This window comes from Triturus cristatus, chromosome 4_1 (genome assembly GCF_964204655.1).
Source record: "Triturus cristatus chromosome 4_1, aTriCri1.1, whole genome shotgun sequence".
NCBI lineage: Eukaryota > Metazoa > Chordata > Amphibia > Caudata > Salamandridae > Triturus > Triturus cristatus.
The window spans coordinates 122,428,637-122,441,520 of record NC_140585.1 but is presented as its reverse complement, the minus strand read 5'-3'; the positions used below and the strand labels follow the sequence as shown (position 1 = coordinate 122,441,520).

At 39.0% G+C, this 12,884-nt stretch overlaps 6 non-coding genes across 6 annotated transcripts; all 6 read right to left on the bottom strand.

The window, feature by feature from the left end:
* Nucleotides 1-2,231: 2,231 nt before the first annotated feature.
* On the bottom strand, nt 2,232-2,304 carry TRNAK-CUU (transfer RNA lysine (anticodon CUU)). Its single transcript has one exon. It is a non-coding gene; the product is annotated as a tRNA-Lys (tRNA).
* Nucleotides 2,305-3,919: 1,615 nt separating this feature from the next.
* On the bottom strand, nt 3,920-3,992 carry TRNAK-CUU (transfer RNA lysine (anticodon CUU)). Its single transcript has one exon. It is a non-coding gene; the product is annotated as a tRNA-Lys (tRNA).
* A 1,615-nt stretch (nt 3,993-5,607) lies between these two features.
* Nucleotides 5,608-5,680, bottom strand: TRNAK-CUU (transfer RNA lysine (anticodon CUU)). Its single transcript has one exon. It is a non-coding gene; the product is annotated as a tRNA-Lys (tRNA).
* Nucleotides 5,681-7,296: 1,616 nt separating this feature from the next.
* Nucleotides 7,297-7,369, bottom strand: TRNAK-CUU (transfer RNA lysine (anticodon CUU)). The gene has a single exon. It is a non-coding gene; the product is annotated as a tRNA-Lys (tRNA).
* Nucleotides 7,370-8,140: 771 nt separating this feature from the next.
* On the bottom strand, nt 8,141-8,213 carry TRNAK-CUU (transfer RNA lysine (anticodon CUU)). Its single transcript has one exon. It is a non-coding gene; the product is annotated as a tRNA-Lys (tRNA).
* Nucleotides 8,214-11,516: 3,303 nt separating this feature from the next.
* On the bottom strand, nt 11,517-11,589 carry TRNAK-CUU (transfer RNA lysine (anticodon CUU)). The gene has a single exon. It is a non-coding gene; the product is annotated as a tRNA-Lys (tRNA).
* Nucleotides 11,590-12,884: the final 1,295 nt, after the last annotated feature.

Genomic DNA, 12,884 nt, shown 5'->3' with positions numbered 1-12,884 from the left:
ATTAAACCACTTTAGTTGTTATAATGACACCAAATTTGAAAGCCATCTGTGACTTTTCTGTTCTTACTCTGCAACAACCATGGCAATTACAAGTTAAAAAGTAAAATGTATGCAAATTTTAGAATGGAGAATGCGGGCATCGATCCCGCTACCTCTCGCATGCTAAGCGAGCGCTCTACCATTTGAGCTAATTCCCCTGTGTGCTCACTCAGCATCACATTTCAAAAGTAACGTTACTGCTGTCCACACTTTATTTTAAGTCTAATTGCCCATAACATGAGTGTTCAGTTCACTCCTAACTGATGCCTTAACTACACCTAGGGGATGTTTTACACTTCAGGTTGGCATGTTTAGTACTTGAATAGGAGTGATATCACTGTATGTTAACCTAGACTCAGGCCCTACCTAATCTTGGAGATACATTTCTCATGAATGAGTAACCAAGGGAGATACAATTTTTAGGAGTTAGTGCATGTCTAATGCAAGATTAATCACCATATTATGAGAGCCAATGCAATCATCCAGCAAAAAATACTCGTTTTCGCCCAACGTGGGGCTCGAACCCACGACCCTGATATTAAGAGTCTCATGCTCTACCGACTGAGCTAGCCGGGCTCCCACTTAAATATGGTATGCAGACTCATCATTTTTTATTAAGGAAAACCGTTTCTGGATATTCCTCTGCTCTTGTTTTGCAAGGAACTTCACTTTCATACATCCTTCAGAGGAAAGAATGTCAAGTAAAATAAGACGAAATGAAAATGGAAGGTGTGAAATTTTCATTTTGAGATTGCATAAGAAATCAAATTCCTCTCACGTGCTATAGAATACCTAAACACTTTTGATTAAACCACTTTAGTTGTTATAATGACACATAATTTGAAAGCCATCTGTGACTTTTCTGTTCTTACTCTGCAACAACCATGGCAATTACAAGTTAAAAAGTAAAATGTATGCAAATTTTAGAATGGAGAATGCGGGCATCGATCCCGCTACCTCTCGCATGCTAAGCGAGCGCTCTACCATTTGAGCTAATTCCCCTGTGTGCTCACTCAGCATCACATTTCAAAAGTAACGTTACTGCTGTCCACACTTTATTTTAAGTCTAATTGCCCATAACATGAGTGTTCAGTTCACTCCTAACTGATGCCTTAACTACACCTAGGGGATGTTTTACACTTCAGGTTGGCATGTTTAGTACTTGAATAGGAGTGATATCACTGTATGTTAACCTAGACTCAGGCCCTACCTAATCTTGGAGATACATTTCTCATGAATGAGTAACCAAGGGAGATACAATTTTTAGGAGTTAGTGCATGTCTAATGCAAGATTAATCACCATATTATGAGAGCCAATGCAATCATCCAGCAAAAAACTACTCGTTTTCGCCCAACGTGAGGCTCGAACCCACGACCCTGAGAATAAGAGTCTCATGCTCTACCGACTGAGCTAGCCGGGCTCCCACTTAAATATGGTATGCAGACTCATCATTTTTTATTAAGGAAAACCGTTTCTGGATATTCCTCTGCTCTTGTTTTGCAAGGAACTTCACTTTTATACATCCTTCAGAGGAAAGAATGTCAAGTAAAATAAGACGAAATGAAAATGGAAGGTGTGAAATTTTCATTTTGAGATTGCATAAGAAATCAAATTCCTCTCACGTGCTATAGAATACCTAAACACTTTTGATTAAACCACTTTAGTTGTTATAATGACACCAAATTTGAAAGCCATCTGTGACTTTTCTGTTCTTACTCTGCAACAACCATGGCAATTACAAGTTAAAAAGTAAAATGTATGCAAATTTTAGAATGGAGAATGCGGGCATCGATCCCGCTATCTCTCGCATGCTAAGCGAGCGCTCTACCATTTGAGCTAATTCCCCTGTGTGCTCACTCAGCATCACATTTCAAAAGTAACGTTACTGCTGTCCACACTTTATTTTAAGTCTAATTGCCCATAACATGAGTGTTCAGTTCACTCCTAACTGATGCCTTAACTACACCTAGGGGATGTTTTACACTTCAGGTTGGCATGTTTAGTACTTGAATAGGAGTGATATCACTGTATGTTAACCTAGACTCAGGCCCTACCTAATCTTGGAGATACATTTCTCATGAATGAGTAACCAAGGGAGATACAATTTTTAGGAGTTAGTGCATGTCTAATGCAAGATTAATCACCATATTATGAGAGCCAATGCTATCATCCAGCAAAAAATACTCGTTTTCGCCCAACGTGGGGTTCGAACCCACGACCCTGAGATTAAGAGTCTCATGCTCTACCGACTGAGCTAGCCGGGCTCCCACTTAAATATGGTATGCAGACTCATCATTTTTTATTAAGGAAAACTGTTTCTGGATATTCCTCTGCTCTTGTTTTGCAAGGAACTTCACTTTTATACATCCTTCAGAGGAAAGAATGTCAAGTAAAATAAGACGAAATGAAAATGGAAGATGTGAAATTTTCATTTTGAGATTGCATAAGAAATCAAATTCCTCTCACGTGCTATAGAATACCTAAACACTTTTGATTAAACCACTTTAGTTGTTATAATGACACCAAATTTGAAAGCCATCTGTGACTTTTCTGTTCTTACTCTGCAACAACCATGGCAATTACAAGTTAAAAAGAAAAATGTATGCAAATTTTAGAATGGAGAATGCGGGCATCGATCCCTCTACCTCTCGCATGCTAAGCGAGCGCTCTACCATTTGAGCTAATTCCCCTGTGTGCTCACTCAGCATCACATTTCAAAAGTAACGTTACTGCTGTCCACACTTTATTTTAAGTCTAATTGCCCATAACATGAGTGTTCAGTTCACTCCTAACTGATGCCTTAACTACACCTAGGGGATGTTTTACACTTCAGGTTGGCATGTTTAGTACTTGAATAGGAGTGATATCACTGTATGTTAACCTAGACTCAGGCCCTACCTAATCTTGGAGATACATTTCTCATGAATGAGTAACCAAGGGAGATACAATTTTTAGGAGTTAGTGCATGTCTAATGCAAGATTAATCACCATATTATGAGAGCCAATGCTATCATCCAGCAAAAAATACTCGTTTTCGCCCAACGTGGGGCTCAAACCCACGACCCTGAGATTAAGAGTCTCATGCTCTACCGACTGAGCTAGCCGGGCTCCCACTTAAATATGGTATGCAGACTCATCATTTTTTATTAAGGAAAACTGTTTCTGGATATTCCTCTGCTCTTGTTTTGCAAGGAACTTCACTTTTATACATCCTTCAGAGGAAAGAATGTCAAGTAAAATAAGACGAAATGAAAATGGAAGATGTGAAATTTTCATTTTGAGATTGCATAAGAAATCAAATTCCTCTCACGTGCTATAGAATACCTAAACACTTTTGATTAAACCACTTTAGTTGTTATAATGACACCAAATTTGAAAGCCATCTGTGACTTTTCTGTTCTTACTCTGCAACAACCATGGCAATTACAAGTTAAAAAGTAAAATGTATGCAAATTTTAGAATGGAGAATGCGGGCATCGATCCCGCTACCTCTCGCATGCTAAGCGAGCGCTCTACCATTTGAGCTAATTCCCCTGTGTGCTCACTCAGCATCACATTTCAAAAGTAACGTTACTGCTGTCCACACTTTATTTTAAGTCTAATTGCCCATAACATGAGTGTTCAGTTCACTCCTAACTGATGCCTTAACTACACCTAGGGGATGTTTTACACTTCAGGTTGGCATGTTTAGTACTTGAATAGGAGTGATATCACTGTATGTTAACCTAGACTCAGGCCCTACCTAATCTTGGAGATACATTTCTCATGAATGAGTAACCAAGGGAGATACAATTTTTAGGAGTTAGTGCATGTCAAATGCAAGATTAATCACCATATTATGAGAGCCAATGCTATCATCCAGCAAAAAATACTCGTTTTCGCCCAACGTGGGGCTCGAACCCACGACCCTGAGATTAAGAGTCTCATGCTCTACCGACTGAGCTAGCCGGGCTCCCACTTAAATATGGTATGCAGACTCATCATTTTTTATTAAGGAAAACTGTTTCTGGATATTCCTCTGCTCTTGTTTTGCAAGGAACTTCACTTTTATACATCCTTCAGAGGAAAGAATGTCAAGTAAAATAAGACGAAATGAAAATGGAAGATGTGAAATTTTCATTTTGAGATTGCATAAGAAATCAAATTCCTCTCACGTGCTATAGAATACCTAAACACTTTTGATTAAACCACTTCAGTTGTTATAATGACACCAAATTTGAAAGCCATCTGTGACTTTTCTGTTCTTACTCTGCAACAACCATGGCAATTACAAGTTAAAAAGTAAAATGTATGCAAATTTTAGAATGGAGAATGCGGGCATCGATCCCGCTACCTCTCGCATGCTAAGCGAGCGCTCTACCATTTGAGCTAATTCCCCTGTGTGCTCACTCAGCATCACATTTCAAAAGTAACGTTACTGCTGTCCACACTTTATTTTAAGTCTAATTGCCCATAACATGAGTGTTCAGTTCACTCCTAACTGATGCCTTAACTACACCTAGGGGATGTTTTACACTTCAGGTTGGCATGTTTAGTACTTGAATAGGAGTGATATCACTGTATGTTAACCTAGACTCAGGCCCTACCTAATCTTGGAGATACATTTCTCATGAATGAGTAACCAAGGGAGATACAATTTTTAGGAGTTAGTGCATGTCTAATGCAAGATTAATCACCATATTATGAGAGCCAATGCAATCATCCAGCAAAAAATACTCGTTTTCGCCCAACGTGGGGCTCGAACCCACGACCCTGATATTAAGAGTCTCATGCTCTACCGACTGAGATAGCCGGGCTCCCACTTAAATATGGTATGCAGACTCATCATTTTTTATTAAGGAAAACCGTTTCTGGATATTCCTCTGCTCTTGTTTTGCAAGGAACTTCACTTTTATACATCCTTCAGAGGAAAGAATGTCAAGTAAAATAAGACGAAATGAAAATGGAAGGTGTGAAATTTTCATTTTGAGATTGCATAAGAAATCAAATTCCTCTCACGTGCTATAGAATACCTAAACACTTTTGATTAAACTACTTTAGTTGTTATAATGACACCAAATTTGAAAGCCATCTGTGACTTTTCTGTTCTTACTCTGCAACAACCATGGCAATTACAAGTTAAAAAGTAAAATGTATGCAAATTTTAGAATGGAGAATGCGGGCATCGATCCCGCTACCTCTCGCATGCTAAGCGAGCGCTCTACCATTTGAGCTAATTCCCCTGTGTGCTCACTCAGCATCACATTTCAAAAGTAACGTTACTGCTGTCCACACTTTATTTTAAGTCTAATTGCCCATAACATGAGTGTTCAGTTCACTCCTAACTGATGCCTTAACTACACCTAGGGGATGTTTTACACTTCAGGTTGGCATGTTTAGTACTTGAATAGGAGTGATATCACTGCATGTTAACGTAGACTCAGGCCCTACCTAATCTTGGAGATACATTTCTCATGAATGAGTAACCAAGGGAGATACAATTTTTAGGAGTTAGTGCATGTCTAATGCAAGATTAATCACCATATTATGAGAGCCAATGCTATCATCCAGCAAAAAATACTCGTTTTCGCCCAACGTGGGGCTCGAACCCACGACCCTGAGATTAAGAGTCTCATGCTCTACCGACTGAGCTAGCCGGGCTCCCACTTAAATATGGTATGCAGACTCATCATTTTTTATTAAGGAAAACTGTTTCTGGATATTCCTCTGCTCTTGTTTTGCAAGGAACTTCACTTTTATACATCCTTCAGAGGAAAGAATGTCAAGTAAAATAAGACGAAATGAAAATGGAAGATGTGAAATTTTCATTTTGAGATTGCATAAGAAATCAAATTCCTCTCACGTGCTATAGAATACCTAAACACTTTTGATTAAACCACTTTAGTTGTTATAATGACACCAAATTTGAAAGCCATCTGTGACTTTTCTGTTCTTACTCTGCAACAACCATGGCAATTACAAGTTAAAAAGTAAAATGTATGCAAATTTTAGAATGGAGAATGCGGGCATCGATCCCGCTACCTCTCGCATGCTAAGCGAGCGCTCTACCATTTGAGCTAATTCCCCTGTGTGCTCACTCAGCATCACATTTCAAAAGTAACGTTACTGCTGTCCACACTTTATTTTAAGTCTAATTGCCCATAACATGAGTGTTCAGTTCACTCCTAACTGATGCCTTAACTACACCTAGGGGATGTTTTACACTTCAGGTTGGCATGTTTAGTACTTGAATAGGAGTGATATCACTGTATGTTAACCTAGACTCAGGCCCTACCTAATCTTGGAGATACATTTCTCATGAAAGAGTAACCAAGGGAGATACAATTTTTAGGAGTTAGTGCATGTCTAATGCAAGATTAATCACCATATTATGAGAGCCAATGCTATCATCCAGCAAAAAAATACTCGTTTTCGCCCAACGTGGGGCTCAAACCCACGACCCTGAGATTAAGAGTCTCATGCTCTACCGACTGAGCTAGCCGGGCTCCCACTTAAATATGGTATGCAGACTCATCATTTTTTATTAAGGAAAAATGTTTCTGGATATTCCTCTGCTCTTGTTTTGCAAGGAACTTCACTTTTATACATCCTTCAGAGGAAAGAATGTCAAGTAAAATAAGACGAAATGAAAATGGAAGGTGTGAAATTTTCATTTTGAGATTGAATAAGAAATAAAATTCCTCTCACGTGCTATAGAATACCTAAACACTTTTGATTAAACCACTTTAGTTGTTATAATGACACCAAATTTGAAAGCCATCTGTGACTTTTCTGTTCTTACTCTGCAACAACCGTGGCAATTACAAGTTAAAAAGTAAAATGTATGCAAATTTTAGAATGGAGAACGCGGGCATCGATCCCGCTACCTCTCGCATGCTAAGCGAGCGCTCTACCATTTGAGCTATTTCCCCTGTGTGCTCACTCAGCATCACATTTCAAAAGTAACGTTACTGCTGTCCACACTTTATTTTAAGTCTAATTGCCCATAACATGAGTGTTCAGTTCACTCCTAACTGATGCCTTAACTACACCTAGGGGATGTTTTACACTTCAGGTTGGCATGTTTAGTACTTGAATAGGAGTGATATCACTGTATGTTAACCTAGACTCAGGCCCTACCTAATCTTGGAGATACATTTCTCATGAATGAGTAACCAAGGGAGATACAATTTTTAGGAGTTAGTGCATGTCTAATGCAAGATTAATCACCATATTATGAGAGCCAATGCAATCATCCAGCAAAAAATACTCGTTTTCGCCCAACGTGGGGCTCGAACCCACGACCCTGAGATTAAGAGTCTCATGCTCTACCGACTGAGCTAGCCGGGCTCCCACTTAAATATGGTATGCAGACTCATCATTTCTTATTAAGGAAAACCGTTTCTGGATATTCCTCTGCTCTTGTTTTGCAAGGAACTTCACTTTTATACATCCTTCAGAGGAAAGAATGTCAAGTAAAATAAGACGAAAGGAAAATGGAAGGTGTGAAATTTTCATTTTGAGATTGCATAAGAAATCAAATTCCTCTCACGTGCTATAGAATACCTAAACACTTTTGATTAAACCACTTTAGTTGTTATAATGACACCAAATTTGAAAGCCATCTGTGACTTTTCTGTTCTTACTCTGCAACAACCATGGCAATTACAAGTTAAAAAGTAAAATGTATGCAAATTATAGAATGGAGAATGCGGGCATCGATCCCGCTACCTCTCGCATGCTAAGCGAGCGCTCTACCATTTGAGCTAATTCCCCTGTGTGCTCACTCAGCATCACATTTCAAAAGTAACGTTACTGCTGTCCACACTTTATTTTAAGTCTAATTGCCCATAACATGAGTGTTCAGTTCACTCCTAACTGATGCCTTAACTACACCTAGGGGATGTTTTACACTTCAGGTTGGCATGTTTAGTACTTGAATAGGAGTGATATCACTGTATGTTAACCTAGACTCAGGCCCTACCTAATCTTGGAGATACATTTCTCATGAATGAGTAACCAAGGGAGATACAATGTTTAGGAGTTAGTGCATGTCTGATGCAAGATTAATCACCATATTATGAGAGCCAATGCAATCACCCAGCAAAAAATACTCGTTTTCGCCCAACGTGGGGCTCGAACCCACGACCCTGAGATTAAGAGTCTCATGCTCTACCGACTGAGCTAGCCGGGCTCCCACTTAAATATGGTATGCAGACTCATCATTTTTTATTAAGGAAAACCGTTTCTGGATATTCCTCTGCTCTTGTTTTGCAAGGAACTTCACTTTTATACATCCTTCAGAGGAAAGAATGTCAAGTAAAATAAGACGAAATGAAAATGGAAGGTGTGAAATTTTCATTTTGAGATTGCATAAGAAATCAAATTCCTCTCACGTGCTATAGAATACCTAAACACTTTTGATTAAACCACTTTAGTTGTTATAATGACACCAAATTTGAAAGCCATCTGTGACTTTTCTGTTCTTACTCTGCAACAACCATGGCAATTACAAGTTAAAAAGTAAAATGTATGCAAATTTTAGAATGGAGAATGCGGGCATCGATCCCGCTACCTCTCGCATGCTAAGCGAGCGCTCTACCATTTGAGCTAATTCCCCTGTGTGCTCACTCAGCATCACATTTCAAAAGTAACGTTACTGCTGTCCACACTTTATTTTAAGTCTAATTGCCCATAACATGAGTGTTCAGTTCACTCCTAACTGATGCCTTAACTACACCTAGGGGATGTTTTACACTTCAGGTTGGCATGTTTAGTACTTGAATAGGAGTGATATCACTGTATGTTAACCTAGACTCAGGCCCTACCTAATCTTGGAGATACATTTCTCATGAAAGAGTAACCAAGGGAGATACAATTTTTAGGAGTTAGTGCATGTCTAATGCAAGATTAATCACCATATTATGAGAGCCAATGCTATCATCCAGCAAAAAATACTCGTTTTCGCCCAACGTGGGGCTCAAACCCACGACCCTGAGATTAAGAGTCTCATGCTCTACCGACTGAGCTAGCCGGGCTCCCACTTAAATATGGTATGCAGACTCATCATTTTTTATTAAGGAAAAATGTTTCTGGATATTCCTCTGCTCTTGTTTTGCAAGGAACTTCACTTTTATACATCCTTCAGAGGAAAGAATGTCAAGTAAAATAAGACGAAATGAAAATGGAAGGTGTGAAATTTTCATTTTGAGATTGAATAAGAAATCAAATTCCTCTCACGTGCTATAGAATACCTAAACACTTTTGATTAAACCACTTTAGTTGTTATAATGACACCAAATTTGAAAGCCATCTGTGACTTTTCTGTTCTTACTCTGCAACAACCGTGGCAATTACAAGTTAAAAAGTAAAATGTATGCAAATTTTAGAATGGAGAACGCGGGCATCGATCCCGCTACCTCTCGCATGCTAAGCGAGCGCTCTACCATTTGAGCTATTTCCCCTGTGTGCTCACTCAGCATCACATTTCAAAAGTAACGTTACTGCTGTCCACACTTTATTTTAAGTCTAATTGCCCATAACATGAGTGTTCAGTTCACTCCTAACTGATGCCTTAACTACACCTAGGGGATGTTTTACACTTCAGGTTGGCATGTTTAGTACTTGAATAGGAGTGATATCACTGTATGTTAACCTAGACTCAGGCCCTACCTAATCTTGGAGATACATTTCTCATGAATGAGTAACCAAGGGAGATACAATTTTTAGGAGTTAGTGCATGTCTAATGCAAGATTAATCACCATATTATGAGAGCCAATGCTATCATCCAGCAAAAAATACTCGTTTTCGCCCAACGTGGGGCTCGAACCCACAACCCTGAGATTAAGAGTCTCATGCTCTACCGACTGAGCTAGCCGGGCTCCCACTTAAATATGGTATGCAGACTCATCATTTTTTATTAAGGAAAACTGTTTCTGGATATTCCTCTGCTCTTGTTTTGCAAGGAACTTCACTTTTATACATCCTTCAGAGGAAAGAATGTCAAGTAAAATAAGACGAAATGAAAATGGAAGGTGTGAAATTTTCATTTTGAGATTGCATAAGAAATCAAATTCCTCTCACGTGCTATAGAATACCTAAACACTTTTGATTAAACCACTTTAGTTGTTATAATGACACCAAATTTGAAAGCCATCTGTGACTTTTCTGTTCTTACTCTGCAACAACCATGGCAATTACAAGTTAAAAAGTAAAATGTATGCAAATTTTAGAATGGAGAATGCGGGCATCGATCCCGCTACCTCTCGCATGCTAAGCGAGCGCTCTACCATTTGAGCTAATTCCCCTGTGTGCTCACTCAGCATCACATTTCAAAAGTAACGTTACTGCTGTCCACACTTTATTTTAAGTCTAATTGCCCATAACATGAGTGTTCAGTTCACTCCTAACTGATGCCTTAACTACACCTAGGGGATGTTTTACACTTCAGGTTGGCATGTTTAGTACTTGAATAGGAGTGATATCACTGTATGTTAACCTAGACTCAGGCCCTACCTAATCTTGGAGATACATTTCTCATGAATGAGTAACCAAGGGAGATACAATTTTTAGGAGTTAGTGCATGTCTAATGCAAGATTAATCACCATATTATGAGAGCCAATGCAATCATCCAGCAAAAAATACTCGTTTTCGCCCAACGTGGGGCTCGAACCCACGACCCTGATATTAAGAGTCTCATGCTCTACCGACTGAGCTAGCCGGGCTCCCACTTAAATATGGTATGCAGACTCATCATTTTTTATTAAGGAAAACCGTTTCTGGATATTCCTCTGCTCTTGTTTTGCAAGGAACTTCACTTTCATACATCCTTCAGAGGAAAGAATGTCAAGTAAAATAAGACGAAATGAAAATGGAAGGTGTGAAATTTTCATTTTGAGATTGCATAAGAAATCAAATTCCTCTCACGTGCTATAGAATACCTAAACACTTTTGATTAAACCACTTTAGTTGTTATAATGACACCAAATTTGAAAGCCATCTGTGACTTTCATGTTCTTACTCTGCAACAACCATGGCAATTACAAGTTAAAAAGTAAAATGTATGCAAATTTTAGAATGGAGAATGCGGGCATCGATCCCGCTACCTCTCGTATGCTAAGCGAGCGCTCTACCATTTGAGCTAATTCCCCTGTGTGCTCACTCAGCATCACATTTCAAAAGTAACGTTACTGCTGTCCACACTGTATTTTAAGTCTAATTGCCCATAACATGAGTGTTCAGTTCACTCCTCACTGATGCCTTAACTACACCTAGGGGATGTTTTACACTTCAGGTTGGCATGTTTAGTACTTGAATAGGAGTGATATCACTGTATGTTAACCTAGACTCAGGCCCTACCTAATCTCGGAGATACATTTCTCATGAATGAGTAACCAAGGGAGATACAATTTTTAGGAGTTAGTGCATGTCTAATGCAAGATTAATCACCATATTATGAGAGCCAATGCTATCATCCAGCAAAAAATACTCGTTTTCGCCCAACGTGGGGCTCGAACCCACGACCCTGAGATTAAGAGTCTCATGCTCTACCGACTGAGCTAGCCGGGCTCCCACTTAAATATGGTATGCAGACTCATCATTTTTTATTAAGGAAAACTGTTTCTGGATATTCCTCTGCTCTTGTTTTGCAAGGAACTTCACTTTTATACATCCTTCAGAGGAAAGAATGTCAAGTAAAATAAGACGAAATGAAAATGGAAGGTGTGAAATTTTCATTTTGAGATTGCATAAGAAATCAAATTCCTCTCACGTGCTATAGAATACCTAAACACTTTTGATTAAACCACTTTAGTTGTTATAATGACACATAATTTGAAAGCCATCTGTGACTTTTCTGTTCTTACTCTGCAACAACCATGGCAATTACAAGTTAAAAAGTAAAATGTATGCAAATTTTAGAATGGAGAATGCGGGCATCGATCCCGCTACCTCTCGCATGCTAAGCGAGCGCTCTACCATTTGAGCTAATTCCCCTGTGTGCTCACTCAGCATCACATTTCAAAAGTAACGTTACTGCTGTCCACACTTTATTTTAAGTCTAATTGCCCATAACATGAGTGTTCAGTTCACTCCTAACTGATGCCTTAACTACACCTAGGGGATGTTTTACACTTCAGGTTGGCATGTTTAGTACTTGAATAGGAGTGATATCACTGTATGTTAACCTAGACTCAGGCCCTACCTAATCTTGGAGATACATTTCTCATGAATGAGTAACCAAGGGAGATACAATTTTTAGGAGTTAGTGCATGTCTAATGCAAGATTAATCACCATATTATGAGAGCCAATGCAATCATCCAGCAAAAAATACTCGTTTTCGCCCAACGTGGGGCTCGAACCCACGACCCTGATATTAAGAGTCTCATGCTCTACCGACTGAGATAGCCGGGCTCCCACTTAAATATGGTATGCAGACTCATCATTTTTTATTAAGGAAAACCGTTTCTGGATATTCCTCTGCTCTTGTTTTGCAAGGAACTTCACTTTTATACATCCTTCAGAGGAAAGAATGTCAAGTAAAATAAGACGAAATGAAAATGGAAGGTGTGAAATTTTCATTTTGAGATTGCATAAGAAATCAAATTCCTCTCACGTGCTATAGAATACCTAAACACTTTTGATTAAACCACTTTAGTTGTTATAATGACACCAAATTTGAAAGCCATCTGTGACTTTTCTGTTCTTACTCTGCAACAACCATGGCAATTACAAGTTAAAAAGTAAAATGTATGCAAATTTTAGAATGGAGAATGCGGGCATCGATCCCGCTACCTCTCGCATGCTAAGCGAGCGCTCTACCATTTGAGCTAATTCCCCTGTGTGCTCACTCAGCATCACATTT